The following is a 15701-nucleotide window of genomic DNA, read 5'->3' on the forward strand; positions in this document are numbered from 1 at the left end:
CTAATGACCTGTCGAACATTTCACTCAACTGCTGTTAACGCAAATAGCAACAACAATACCGATATTAAAATGTACAAGTGAGAGAGTGCGAGTTATTATGGGATATTGTTATGAGATTTATACATTGAAGTTCAAGTTTCCATAAAGCTGGCGACTGACGAGCGATCTTACGACCCGATTATGTCGCTTCCGGGTGGTCGCGTCAGTTGTAAGGTAGATCACACGATGAAGATAAATCCAATGCAAAATAGTTATCATTCTATTATATATAGGATTCATATGTAGGTTTTTTTTATGTTGTGGTGGAAATGAGCAAGATACTGAGATTTTTACTCCACTTCGAGACCTAGTTAGAAGAACATATTATCTCTAGTTGATTTCTTGTAGGTAAGTAATGTACTTGTGACCGATTGTGACTTTTTATAGATATTAGTAATTGTATGTAAATATAGAAGTTAGTTAAGTTTATATTATTTTTCTTTTGTACATTTTGTAACATAAGGCGTAGACTAAGATAATGCATTGAAGTCAAAACTCCGTGGTTTGTACAATTTATTTTATTTTATTGCTTCGACTGCCGAAGACGGCAAGTGTCGCAAATATGTTGGCCTCAGTGAGTCATACATCTTTGTGCCGTTTGGTGTCGAGACACTTGGCTGATGGGGCCCAGAGGCAGGAAGAATGTTCCAAATACTATATTCGCGCCTCAATAAGGCTACTGGAAATCCAAGCGCTGGCAGCAATTTCGGTCAACGGATCAGCCTTGCTATCCAACGCGGTAATGCTGCCAGTATTCTTGGTACGCTTCCACCTAATGATAGTTTTAATTTTATGTAGTCGTATTATTGTAAATATAGTTATAAGATTTGTTTTGTTTGAATGATAAATATTTTTATTTCTTCATATTTTGTAAATTAATACATAAAAAAATAAAAAAACGTCTCATCTAGTATTTATATTTTTGTTGAGATGATATATTTTAGTTGACGATTTGCCTATAAAACCCTTGATGATCAGTGCGTATGGCATGTTCAGTGCAAACATCAGCGTCAGCAGTAGGAGATCACAGCCTGAGAGAACACCAACGTTCTCTTGATTTGCATAACAACACCGTTAACGCTGTTTTTATGTATAGACGACGGTCGACTTTCCAAAGTTGAAGTATCATTAAGAAATTCATTTGGGTTATTAGATTAACCTTTACCACGTAACTCTATTTGTTTATAGTACAGTACTTCATTTTTAACCTCTGCCTGCAACTATACTTAGTCTGATCATAAAAACTTTTACAATTAAAAATAAATAAAATATTACATTTGGATATGGAATCTGTTCTTTTTAATATTATTGTTTTTGAATTATTCTCATTTTGGCGCAAATACATTGTACAATATTTTGCGATATTAAAATGGAGTGGCGTGATAAAAATGGCAGGTATGGAGGCAAATGCATTTTTTAAAACTGTCCATTCGCGTGGTATTAGTAAAATGTTTGTGTACCGGGCTATTAATAGGTACAATGGGACCTCCTTTGTTTGTAACAGAAAAAGATCTGCCCGTCCACGTAGTGTTCATACGAAAAAGGTGGTCAAAACAGTAAGGAAAAGAATTTAAAGAAATCCCATCCGAAAGCAAAATATATTATTTCGAGAGATGAAGATTGCACCTAGAACCATGTCGCGTGTTTTAAAAGATGACATAGGACTTGCAGCCTATAAGAGATGTACTGATGGTCATAACTGATAATTTAAAAAAGAATAGGGTGGTAAAATCAAACAACTACTGAAGCGGTACGAAAAAGTGGTGAGATTTTTTTTTACAATTGAGCAACATTTTAACAAAAAAAATGACCGTATTTATGCTCAAAGCTCTAAGGGAGCTTCCTCATTAGTCGATAGAGTGATGGTTTGGTGGGGTATTAGCTATGAAGGAGTGATTGAGCCATACTTTTGTGAAAAAGGTATCAAAACATCGGCACAAGTGTATCAATATACTATTCTTGAGAAGGTAGTAAAGCCCCTTAAAACACCGTGTTCAATAATCAAGAATGGTCCTTCCAGCAAGAGTCGGGGCAGAGTCATAAAGCTCGGTCTACCCAGTCTTGGTTGGAAACGAACGTTTCGGACTTTATCAGAGCTGACGATTGGCTGTCTAGTCCCGATCTTAGTCCGCTGGATTATGATTTATAGTCAGTTTTAGAGAGTACGGCTTGCTCTTATGACAATTTGAGTGCCTAAAACAATCCATACGATTGGCGATTGACGTGAAGAATTTTACCATGGAAAGAGTGCGTGCTCTTATTGATAACTGGCGTCAACGTTTAAAGGACTGTATTGCACCCAATGGAAAACACTTCGAATAAGCTTTTTATGTTTTAAATTGTTTTATATTTATATGTTAAACTAACACACTGTAAAAGTAATAAATGTTATTTGCAATAGAAAATAATTTGTAAGAAGATGAAGCTGTAAATGTTAATTTGAAAGAGTGACAATAAATTGTTTGGCGCTTCTTCTCCTAATCACCGTTTTCGAAGTGGTGGTAAATGTTAGTATGTAAATGTTCCAGCCGCATCAGTCACCTAAGGCTATAAGTTCAGTCGAGGTGAACTATGTGAGAAAGCCATCATCTTAAATTATATTTAATGAAATTAAATATAATTTAAGATGATTAAGTACTACATAATGATGTACACATAAAAAAGAGAACACAACACTTAACTCATTATGAGATACAATTAACAGCAGTATACAAAATGTTTGGAAATATAATCTATCTGTAGAATAAACTATGAAACCACTATTATTTTTTGCTATTATGCTGCTATTATTTTGTATTATTTAATCGCTCGTGTGCGTTCCGCCTTATACAATCGGCCAACAATCGCACAATAGTCCACCGCGACGTTGGCAGCGATCGTTGACTGCGGCAGGCGACTAGCGCCTACGTCGACGAACGTGAGCGTTGATCATTAACTAGAATAACAAACGGCTAGTATAGAGTTGCGTTCTATGACTTCTAGTTTTTTTTTTCGTAGATTTATGTATTAGAGGGCTATGCAGCCGATATTAATACCATCTTAGTGCTGCAAAAGAGGACTGATCCTACATAACGCATAGTCATAAAACATTAGATTAAGTATTGGTCTCCGCTGTGTTCCAACTAGATATCACACTACCTAAGAACAATAGCTTTTTTATTACGGCAACTATTAGATGCTTATGTGCGTTGCATCTTGATACTTAATGGCATCTTTCAAATTTTGTAAAATAAGCTTCGTGTTTGAAATTAATAAAATACTAAATACTTACTGATGATATTCCATCCCGGCGTTTTTATTATTTCTTGTAATATTATTTTTACAAATTCTTACTACGCAACCCGGCATTTTAGTTTCAAATATTAGCAAAGTTTAACAGAACACGTCAACGTCACACATTGTTCGAGACTGGCTTGAATACTCCCACTTGGACGTAGTATTAGTTGTCGCACTTTGCGACTACGCCTGCGGTATCTAGTTGGAGTGCAGTGGAGACCAATCCGTAATCTAAACATAGAATATAGTCCGCCCAACGTATATATGTATTAATGTTTGTTTAAGAATATTTATTGTATATCACGTTGTGAAACTGTGGAAGGACCCTCGCAAAGGGCAAAAATTGTGCACATAAAATGTAAATAACTTGTCATCCGGAAGCTGTCACAGCTGACAACTGCCAATTTCACGGTAACAAAAGATGATGTTATAAGGCTTCTTCAAATTAGGGAATACTAGTAAAACTTATGCCATGAAAAACGTAAAAATGTATTCAAACATAATATTATGATGTAAATAGGCCCAGTATATTTTATGAGAGTAAAATAATGATATACCTAATATTAATAATAATAAGCCATTTATTCTATAACCCTTATTTTACAAACAAATGTTAGTAATTTAATGTTCTTAAAATCTAGTGTTAGTTTTATTTAAAGTGAACAAATTAATTATTTTTTCTTAATTAATTTTGGTTATGGACCTATTTTGGGTATAGGCCTCCGCCGACTTTTTCCACTTCTCCCTATCTTTGCCATAATCGATCCATCGATCCACTTGCTCCCCAGACATACACGAGGTCATCTGCCCATCGCTGCTTTGGTCTACCAGTGTTTCTTTTGCCTGGACTTCACTGCCCCGACGGCCATCTGTCCGTCAAACTATGTACCCTGCCACTTCAGTTTCGCAATCATTTGGACTATGTGGGTAACTTTGGTTCACCTACGGATCTCCTCATTTCTGATTAGATTTTCCAGGGAAACTCCAAGCATAGCCCTCTTTATTGCCCTCTGCGCGACCATGAGCTTTCTCATAAGGCCCATAGTTAGCGACCACGTCTGCGTACCGTAAATCATCACTAAATCCATAAAGCAACACACACTGGTTGAAAACCTTCGTATTCAGACACTGTGGTATTTGGCACATATTGCAAGAGTAAATGTAATAAGCTAGGAAAATTTTGTGAGCAATCCTTCCCAGCCTTACACGTTTTGTTGAGATTGATAGGATGCGCAAAAGGTCTACGAAGAACTGGTCAGTACACTCAACGCTCAATTCTAAGAGGTTGAAATTCTCGGTTCTTTTAACGTTACAATTATGAACTTTTTGTTGTCTAAGAATCATCACTGTCATCTTGGAGATTTCTAAATGAGTTTAGAAGAATTATTCCAATATATCATTTGTTTATTAAGGCTAAGCCTACGTGAGCCATTCAATTTATTTCTTTTATTTTTTAAGCTCTGCTATACGACCTGAAGATTTATCTAACTGATGATAAAAACCGAACCAAAATCCCCTGCGTGGTTTAAACGAATATTGCGGATTTACAGACATAGATAAACTTTTTATTAAACTATGTTATGATTTTATCTCTATTATTTACATAGGTACGTACTTTATACGTGGGTAACACTGAAAATGTTTAGAACTGGTCAGTTAGAAAAATTGCAAATGATTTTTTTTTATGTTTTTAATTTTTGAACTCTTTGGTAACCTATATATTACATTCATTTGTCATTTGTTTTTGTGAATTGGCGGCAAATCTAAAACTCTTGTTACACGTGAAAATGAACCTAATGCGAGAAAATTTTCGGTCATTGATTTATTATGACTGCGATTATGAAGCCCCATCTCGTGCCACTATTTACAATTGGTTTAACGAGTTTAAGCGTGGACGTAGCAATCTCAATGATGATCTGCGTGAGGACGTCCTTTAACAGCGACGACTGAAGATGGAAGGACAGTTACTGCAGACTGGTATGTCAATCGCTGTTTGCCTGTTGTCTTCGAAAAAATTCGACAGCAGCGCCCTCGAAGCAGGATCCTCCTTCACCACGAAAATGCTTCAGCGCACTTCACAAAACGTACTGTGAAATATTTGACTATGGCAGGTGTCGAAATAATGAGTCCTGACCTGGCGCACTGCGACTTTTATTTATTCCTAAGAACTAAAGATAAAATTCGAGGTATTCGCTTTACGAGCCCTTAGGATGCGGTAAAAGCATAAGAAAATGCCATAGAAGAGACCCGGAAGAATGGGCCCAATGCTTTTCTCAGTGGTTCCATCGAATGCCACGTTCTGTCGAGAGGAACGGAGATTTTTTCGAAACACAATAAAACTATTGGCAACTTTCAACATTAAGCTGTTTTTCATTTTGGAAACATTTTCAGTGTTACGTAGGTACGATAGAGAGAGAATAATTATGGTCACCTCACACCTGTAAGGAAGAGTTTTGAATGGTAATGTTGTGTCTCAAAACAAAAGACTTCAACGTAACAGACTTAGTTTCTATATGATAATTAGAAGTCTCTTGTTTTCTAAAAATGATATAATTTGACAAAATGTTAACCAATTCATGTTGGAAATTGGCAAAATTTGTCGAATTATAATTTGCAGGGCTGACATGTACATAAATAAAAAAGCCCTTAAATAAATAAATAAATAAAGAAAAAATAAATCCTTTGCAGTCGATTAATTTGCAGCTGATAGAAGACCGTAAGTGTGGCCGTTTTTAAAAGGCTACTTTATAAATAGGATGGTCACCTACCGTTGATAGTGTGATAAGTGATAATACCACTGCCGAACAGTGATAGTAATCTTTATAAGAATAATGATTCTAATTAGCAAATAAAAATGTATTTCACCGTTCAATTATTTCCCAACAATTCTACGAAACGCTAAAACGTAGCTGATAATGTGGGTGTAACATGAAATATGACGGGTAGGCATCCCCTCGGGAAATAAGTTGCTGGGCACATGTTTTACTGTCTTATATTTACGCTGTGCATTGTTATTAATAGTGTCTTGGGAAGCATTTCCCGAATGTTTTTAATTTAACAGAACAAATTAATTGCGGATACTACTTGTGGAGATTTTAAAAGAACATTTCCTGTTTTCTGCGGCCTACATACAGTTAAGTCCAATCTCTTACAGAGATCTGATCTAATGTCCGGTCTTTTTTTATGGGAGAGGAGGACAAACAAACGTCCTGCTCGTCTCGACGCTTATTTTCATAAAAAAGTGATCACCGCCGCGCACATTCTTCTTCCTTCATCTTGCAACACCAGAGGAATCGCAGCAGTGTTGCTGGCCTCTTAGATATATTTATTTATTTTTTAGTCCAGTTAGCACGGCAGTGCTACTTAACACTAATTAGACGTAACAAAAATATCTAAAGCTAAACATGACTTAGTTTTGTGGCCGTGTGTAGATTAATAGTACATCGTCTTTCGCGATCTTTGTTTAACATCCCTGGTAAATAAATGATAGAATAACACTCGGCATTAACACTCTTTTGATTTTGAAGTAAAATTGTGCAGATGGAACACGTAGCTGAGAAAAAAAATTCGATAATCTCCTGTGACAATATGATAAACGGCATTACAATGTTCGTGGTCGTACTTCATTAGCATCTGTGAGCACCATTCCACGTGAAACCGCTTCTGCTCCACTGTCAGTTCATGGGGGATCCAACGACAACAAAGTTTCCGAACTTTCAATTCTTCTTTCAAGTCCTCGAATGTGTCATAGGTAATCTGCGGGTTTTATCAATTAGCCGCTTAGCAGTAGCCACACTATTTTCGTTGACGGCAGTTGAAAGCCGCCCTTCACGAAATTCGTCATTTAAGAATTCCGACCTCTCTCAAATTCAGCAAACCATCGCCTCACGGTGCTCAAGCAAGGTGCTTCTCTCCCAAAAGCATTTTGAAGACGAGCGGCACAGTCTTGCGGAGAGTCAGAACTTTTAAAGTCATCGCTCTAAAATCATTTCGACGTAATTCCATTATCGTTGCGTACGTAGAACTTTAATGTGTGATAAAATACAATTGACAAACGATTTCCCACCAATTGTTTTTTTTTATTACTAAGAAGGTTGCAACGTTTCAAAAAACATTCGAAATTCAAATACTTCCGATTAGCTAGAAATGCAAAACTTTTAGTGTGCCCCATGTGTCACGTGAAAGAAAGAAAGAAAAATTACGTAGTATGGGAACACTGGGTCTTGAAAACTCGCGAGATTGCCAATTCCATGGTCATCTGGAGGATAAAGCCAAATTGACTTCGAAGAAGCTGGGCGTCATAAATAGAGCACGGCAATACTTCAAGCCGGCCCACATTCAAGCACTCTGCAAAGCTCAGGTCCGGCCACAGATGGAGTATTGCTGTCATCAGAATCAGCGCTAACCATTTGACCGCGTGGAACGCAGAGCAGTTCAAATTGTCGGGGACCAAGTGTGAACGGCTGGATGGAACCTTCGCACGAAACGCTAGTTAGGATATCATTTTCACCATCTGGATGTGTCCTCGATGGCCGGCAACGTTCCTGTGATTCCTCTGGTTTTGCAAGAGAATGTGGGCGGCGGTGATCCTTTAACACCAGGTACAGGTACAGGTAAGCTCGTTTGTCCTCCTTTTTCATAAAAAAAACCATAAGGTGAACGTTTCGTTCGTCTCGTGACTTTATCACATGAAGAAAAATTGTTCTAATTACAAAATATTTATAATATAGCGGTGTTATTAGAAAAAAAAATTAAATATGGCTGAGGCAGATGTTTTGATAGACAGTGACCTTACCTTAACAAAGTCAGTGACCAAAAAATAAAGACGTCTAAAATGGAGTTTATCTTTTTCTATTACAAAACAGTGTTTAACTTAAAAGTCGTTAAGCACAACATAAATTACTGAAGTGTACAGGAAGAAAGGAACGGAACGCAATTTTTTTCAGTTGTCATCTATGTGTCAATATATAATCTAAATCCTCCACATGAATATAATCTATCCGTTATACACATCATTATAGCTTTGACTCGTGGTTATATATAAGGATTGTCTAAAGAATGTTGAACGCTAAATAACAGAAAGATAAAGATTTGTAATAGATCTTTTTTAAAACAAGTGTTAAACACATGTTTAACTTTTTTGTAATAACACAGTAAATGTTTTTGATGTAAAACTTATTTCCGCACGTTTGATCCGACGAATAAGCTTAATAAATAATATTGAATAAAACCTAATTTAAATAATTCAAAGTTAAAAGAGTTATGTTTTGACATCTTAAAACTAAAAAGTAGCTTATTTGTATTTTAAAACCGATACAGTCAGTAGGAGCTTGTTCCTGATTGGCTGTTCGAGCTAGGATTGCCAACATAAGTCTACTAAGGTTTCGTTTGTGCAGCGTAGTGGTGATTAGTAGCCATTTGGCTCGTAGCTGCTGCACCGAACGGACACGTCAGAGTTAAGTACTTATAATAATTATTCATTATTTTCTTCTATTTTCTGTTCTGATATTATTATCCCTTCAAATATCTAGTAATAATGTAATAGCGTCGGCCCTTGTGAATATTTAATGGGGCAAGCAATTGTTATTTTTAATAAGTACAATTTATTAAAGATATATAAACCTGATTCCTGCCGCCGAATTCCACATTCGCACGACACGCCATAATTTATGATATCATCCCCACCATCTGGATGTATGGCGGTCCTCCACAGTGTGGTTTTCAAGGAGCTTTCTTCCACGTACTACAAAGCTGTGGAATGAGCTTCCTTGTGCGGTGTTTCCAGGACGATACGACATGGGTACCATCAAAAAAAGCGCGTACTCCCTCTTTAAAGGCCGGCAACGCTACTGTGATTCCTCTGGTGTTGCAAGAGATTGTGGGCGGCGGTGATCACTTAACACCAGATGACTCGTACGCTCGTTTGTCCTCCTATTCCATAAAAAAAAGATTCATCGACTTGTTAGATGATGTTGTGTATAGATTGTACTGTATAAATAAATACATTGTTATATGATTTAAATGATGAGCTGGGAGCTTCTTATCGGTTCTTCTCCCCATGTCAAAGCTCCTTTACGAACCGATGTAGAGTCATCACTTAATAAACATATTTCTAAAATGATGCTGGTTTACTTGAATATGAAGGTTATTAGATTTTGATATTTACTTGTACTTTCTATTATTATTTATTATTGTAATGCGAACTTACCGCTCGCACATAAACCTTAGAGGTTTTGCGAGTATGTCTTTATTATTATATATATTAAGATAATTTTGTTCATGGAATAAATAAATAAAAATAAATTCCCAATACTCTATTTCTAGTAGTTATTCTATCAAATGCGTGACGAGAGCGTTACTAACGAACGCTAGCGTTACGCGAACGGTGATTTTTATTTTCATGATGAGTCTTTTAAGATAATAATAGAAAGGATATATTGATACGAATGAAACATAGCTATATGTATATTAATGTATTTTATTTTAAATAAATATAACCAATAACATTAATTACATCACAGGAGCAGGCTATCATAACAATAATTGAAAATACACCGCGAATTAATTAGTTCTACACAGATCATAAAAATACACACATTGTAAAATATAAAATAAATAAAGTCTGATTTACAATTTATAACTATAATATAACATTTTTGGATTTGTTTTGTGTGCTCTTTGACCGTTCTCATGTCTGTCAAAATTTCATGTTTTGTCGTTTTTAAAACATAGCATTATAACAATGACCTTCTATACATATAGAGAAATCACGTCGTATAAAAACAAAGCCGATATATGAAAGATGCCACAAATTACACCAAGATTATTAAAGTTTCGATTTCTATATGGATACATTACCGCATTTACTCCAGTTGTTTAAAATATTATTGGTCAATAAACAGCAATGTAAAACATTTAATCAGTTCAGGTTACGTGTTTTGAATTTAGAACCCGAATCGGAAAGTGACCGTTGACATACGACTAAGGGGAAAAGTGTGCTTATATTGTGTTTTAACAATAAACGTAGTATACTAGCGTAATAGACGAACCCTGTGTGAGATTGAGATAACTAACCTTACACAAAACCCTAGGTGTAAGAAAGAGACGGAATAGATCGACGGTGAAACTATTTTGAAACAATTTAGTGTCCAATAGTCTCCTGTCAAATTGGTTCGCATTTTAATTTTAGTGTTTTTATCGTAATTGTTCTGTGTTTTAACGGATATTAATTAAAAAATAACATAGAGTCGTGTTCTGTGTTAGATTATGTTGTTATCTAGAGGAACAATCCAATTAAAGAAACATTTCACAGGTAAATACTGTTTCTTCTATACTGCTTTCGTGGCGCTTATTTTCGTAGAACATATTCACTAAAATATTTTGTATTTCATTTTATATACGCACTAAACACTCTATTTTCTAAAGAATAACTTAATAAAAAAATATGTGTTAGATAATAGAATATTGCATACGTGAATATGAAGCCGTTAATCAATATTTGTCAAGGGATTGACCAAAAGCAAAATACTACACACTTCACTAACACATCTGTAAAACTAGCACACATGAACATTTTAAATTTAGTCTCGTCGTAATGAGGAGAGTGTTTCTCTATTACGCTAGTAAAATGCTTTAAACACACCATTGGAGTTCCGCTATCAGACTGCAAATTAAAGTCCTTATATGTGTATACAACGTCATTGCATTATAATATAAATAAGCGATATGTATGATACATAATTAATTAGATGTGTAATCGCTTATTTTCAAAATAAGTATCAAAGCACGGACTAGTAAAAAAAAAAGGACTCCGTGTCACCTTACATAACAGTGTAGGACCAAAACAAGCCAATTAACGTGTAAATACATAGCCCCACGCACAAACTTACACTACTACAGGCCGATAGGCGGCCATTATGAGAATTGTCATCGTCTGTGACAGATCAGTTTGCGTCTCAATAAAATATTTTTAAAAATGCCGTCGTGCGTTGTGAATAAGTGTAAAAATGATACTATATAAGTATTTGTGGCCATATATGATTATTTAAGGGAGAAAAAATTGTGTAACTAGTATCCCCCGTAATCGCACACACACTAGCATAACGGTGCTCCACTTGCTAATAACACGACGCGGAGTCCTTCTTTTTTTAATTGTCCGTGGTGTCAAAGAAAAATAAGACTCAAAGTAAAATTGTTTGTTATGGTTCGTTTTTAGATTACAAATTTCCAATGTTATAATAAATAATTATTAAAATATATTATTACATCAAATCCAAGATTACTTCTGCAGCGTCGATATTTATTTTTTATTTTTTTTTGGTTTGTTATGCTTTCTACTTACAAATAAACTCATATTTTATTCTAATTATTTTATTCCGAGATATATTAATTAATACATAGAAATGCTTTAAAATGCTTCTTGAAAGTTATGTTAACATTTACATGGAAAATGTAGAATTTTAATAAAATGGTAAGTTATTTATTATTATTGACTTTAAACCTGTTTTATTTAAAGGAGTAACCGCAGAGTTTCTCGAATTATGTTATGGTTATTGTTTCCTTTCAAGTCATTAAACCTAGATCATTTATACGTCGAGATAGACTATGACAGCTGTGAAAACGTCAAAAAATGGCTTTAGAACTAACCTCTATTGGAGCATAACGCACACTAACACAAAGTGTCATACAAATCACGAGTGTAAGACGTAGCGTGTCACGCACACTAAACTAATATTCCTGGCTTGTTTTTATCAGTTGTTGAACAGAAAGAGACTATCTAGACGTATAAATTATCTAAGTAATTATATTATGACGTATTCAATATTTTATTTGACATAACTATAATCATGTATCTGTGGGGTGGTTTAGTCTTTGATTAATTTGTAGAACAGACAACAGCAAAAATTGGAGTTTTTCACAATTGACAGCAATATCTCATCCCAAACGTAATTTATATAGTTGAATAAAGAGGTTTATAGTGAGAAAAGTTCCATAGCACTTTACTAAATAAAGCGCAAAATAGATTTTCTCGAATAATATAAATCTAAAGATAATAATCTAAAATATTAATTAAATCCATCTAATTCCTAAATACACTTTTTACAGTTACAATCAAGCGATTCTAAGTCATGCTATCAAATGATTATTTAAATATTTTGGAAAACGTATTCAATTATTGCTTAAAACCGGATTAACATCATCAATAATAGCTAATGTAAGACGTAAGTCGTAAACTATCAATTAGGTACAGTCGCGATCATAATAAAAATGTTTTACAAATCCCTTCTAATATTATAAATGAGAGTGTAAGTTTTTTGTTATGCCTTTACACCGTAGCTACTGAATCGATTTTGATGAAATTTTGTACAGCGATACACTGGATCTTGGGAAAAGACATATGCTACATTCAAATGTATCAATCCCCGGATCAATCCTGGAAAAATTCATGGTTTCCACTGGATTTGTGAAAAACTGATATTCACGTCGATTAGCTATTACTATACAAATAGTAATATTTAATTTTCTATATCAATCTTCCTCGAAATAAGATGCATATAATATGTTGGGAACGGGAGCGAAAACGGGAACCGGAACTGGAATAGGACATGAGATAATCTTCAATTCCAAACTTGCTTATTATTTTTAAAAACCCTTTATCTATGCGGACGAAGTCGCGGGCATCAGCTAGTACTCTCATATAAAACAAGTTGTTTTTTTGTCTACAATAATATATATTCATTTGTGGTAATAGTGAAGGTGTATTTTCGATTTCGTGTAGTTACTTTGTCTAACTGATATAAATGATTATATTTGACTTAAGATAGATACTATAGATTTGACGTGGTAACCATTTAGAGCCCATAAATTTGGGAAGGCCAATGCTTTCCAAATCGTTCCTGTTTTCATTGACATAGAAATCAACCAGGATTCTTTGTTCAAGAGAGCTATGGAACATCTCATTCTCTGTTTATGTAACATAAGATCCCACGTAATGATTTCCATGAAACGCCAGGCAAAATGTTAACTTTAATTACATTGTTCAATATTGTGCTTATACCAAGAACATGAACGGTATCGGAAAGCATAATTTAAATAATCTTATTTGATTTATGAAGCCGATTAGAGTTCATAAAATTGGAACAATATCCATCAACATTACACCGTTTCCATAAAGATTACTTTCCAGTTCACGCGAAACAATAAATATATACTCACGATATGTTCACTTAGAGAAAAATATTATAGTTTTGTGTGATGGCAAACTTTTTCTTTTAGATCTTTTAATAAATACTCTTTAAAAGGCATTGACTAAAGCAAAAAAGTTTTCTTAGAACATAATTTGATTATCAATATCATTTAATAAAATTAAATACATATTAAAAAAGTTTATTCTTTAATCGCATATTGCTTGCATTAATAATTCTATATATCATGTTATTTATTTCAGTTTCTTGAAGTATAGTTTAGCGAACATTAACCCGGGCGACAGCGCCACACACAACAGAACACATAATTGTAAATTGTTGAACCATCAAGATGATTGGTTGCATTGTGTACGTGACAGTACCTGCGAGATCGCTGACGCTGACGGCTCAATTGTACCTCATTACACGACTATACTATTTAGATATTGTACCTGATTGTACTATTACAAAGGGAATGTGTGAATTGCGGAAACTTTTGTATTGTCATGCTATTCATGTTGACTACAGAATATTACAAGCAAATTATTTTAATTTGGTAGTTTTCTTTCAACTGCAATATTTATATAAAATAATCTGTGAGAAACGCTCACTGTATTGGCGTTTGGACAGCTCTGAGTTAAATGAGCCCCCATAGACGTAACTTTCACAATTTATTATTTAACCACTTACAACGGGAAAGCAAATCGATTTCAAGCAAAACAATTGTTATTTAAATAATATTATGACGGCGGTTGGAATCATTATTTGTGGATACTTTGTCTTTCAAGAATCAAGCGTAGTATTTCTATAACTGAATACGTTTTCAAATTATTTTACTGAAGTAAAACTAATAATACTGTACATTTTAAATGAGGCAGAGTTACTTTAGAAGTACAAAAAGTAAGTAAATAGGCCGACTCGGAATTACTTACGGCTTACTTTGGCAAGATTGAAAAATGACGACATTGAGTCTGCTTGGCATTACTACTACTTGCGGTACAACAAATACTTTTTAAAAATCCTTATTCTCCTTGGGATTATATCTACTATGTTTTTCGGAGAATTCATTAACATATAAGGTATCTAATTAAGATTGATTTGAAACAAAAGGGGTTGAGTTGGTTGAGCAAAATTTAATGTGCGTTTACAAAAATGTTGACCGATGGGAGTCATTGATTACAACAAAAATCATTACTTCGCTCGAAAGCCTTTTCGGAAAACGAAAACATCAATATCGGCTCAAAATTTGTTTAACCCCTTTTAAATAATTCTAGGCTTAGTTACTTAATAAATGAGGTACATAACTTTATGACTAATGTGGATATGAATCAAACTCTTAACTCTATATCATACAAAAAGTTAAAACGCGCCTAACCTAACACTCACGCCTCAAACTTCCTAAAACAATATTAACATACGCATTTCGATATAAAATAACAATTTTACAAAAAATGCATGAAATGGAACGAAACTCTATATCTATATTATATAAGTCAATAAATAATCTTAAAAGTCACTTTCTTACAAAAAATCGATCGTTAATGACGAAAATAACGAATTTAAGAGTAAAGTGATAACGAAATCCTAGCAGGGAATAGAAGAATATTTTTGGTATAAAATGATAGGGTCAATGTTGTCATACCTGAAAAATCGAGTTAAATTTACAAAAGCGAAGTTATCGTGATATATCTAATGAATCTATTAATTAACTTACAGACGACTAGTCGTAACTATATTAGACAGCATAATGGCAGTTTTGCACGGAACATAGACGGATCCATTCAACATTCGATTTTAGAGGCTCTACCCGCGACTGTTGCCTCGCGAATACTTTTTAAATATGGCGGCAGTTAGTGACAGTTGACAGCTCGCCGTTGAAGTCGTCGGATACGTCTGTGCCAGTCGTCGCGCCACTCCAACAACAGGGTTCTATCTCCGACTGTTAATCCCGGCAAGCCTGACGATATTCCTTCTTTTTCCACTCCTAGGATTAGGTAGGACCTGCGAAACATAGAAGTAATTTTAGTAATCAGAGTCTGTCTACTGTATAGAGAGAATGTCTATTGAGAAAAGCAATTTCTCCCCTAATCATTGAAAAAGAGTAGGTAGTATCGAAGTATAAAATTGATAATTCTACCATAATTGTAAATTATAACTCCCAAAGAGGATGTAAATACTACGTAATAAGAAGCGGGACTGCCT

The 15701-nt window shown here is 34.5% G+C and overlaps 1 protein-coding gene across 2 annotated transcripts in view; it reads right to left on the minus strand.

Annotated features, from left to right (window-relative positions):
- Window positions 1-15701, minus strand: part of LOC126965936 (netrin-1-like) — a 262688-nt gene that overhangs the window by 56784 nt on the left and 190203 nt on the right. Inside the window, exon 7 of one of the 2 annotated variants that reach the window (XR_007729635.1) lies at window positions 11135-15500. The gene's annotated coding sequence lies outside the window, so the exon portion shown is untranslated. Of the gene's footprint in view, window positions 1-11134; window positions 15501-15701 lie in introns of those variants that run through there. The other variant, XM_050809750.1, reaches the window with a different exon arrangement.

The sequence above is a fragment of the Leptidea sinapis genome, chromosome 1 (assembly GCF_905404315.1).
Source record: "Leptidea sinapis chromosome 1, ilLepSina1.1, whole genome shotgun sequence".
Taxonomy (NCBI): domain Eukaryota; kingdom Metazoa; phylum Arthropoda; class Insecta; order Lepidoptera; family Pieridae; genus Leptidea; species Leptidea sinapis.